Here is a 403-nt window from a genome sequence, read left to right as displayed (position 1 = left end):
AGGTTGTCCCAAGTATAATAACACCAAACAAAAAATATATAATAAACACCACAATATCGAACCAACACAAACAAACACAATTTAACAAAATAAATCAAACCCAAAATATGATTAAAACACCACTACTGCCCACACCAACACAAATTTCAAAACCAACAACTTCAACTACTCAAGTTCTGGTACGTGTTGCTTCATCTGTTGATTTGCATGTCACAGCACTTAAGTCAACTACAATAATTTGGGGTAGAATAAAAGAACATCCCGATGCTTGTGGAAGCAGTGGAAGACCCACGCAGGCCAGTGGATGAGAAGATTGGAAGGTCACTTGTGGCAGTCATCAAATAGTGGCTAATTTCTCTATGTATGAGCAGTCACTTAAGGAAGGGGCATTGTTGAGTGTGTG

Source organism: Limulus polyphemus, unplaced genomic scaffold (assembly GCF_000517525.1).
Source record: "Limulus polyphemus unplaced genomic scaffold, Limulus_polyphemus-2.1.2 Scaffold6230, whole genome shotgun sequence".
NCBI classification, from domain to species: domain Eukaryota; kingdom Metazoa; phylum Arthropoda; class Merostomata; order Xiphosura; family Limulidae; genus Limulus; species Limulus polyphemus.
Note: the sequence above shows the minus strand (reverse complement) of the source record.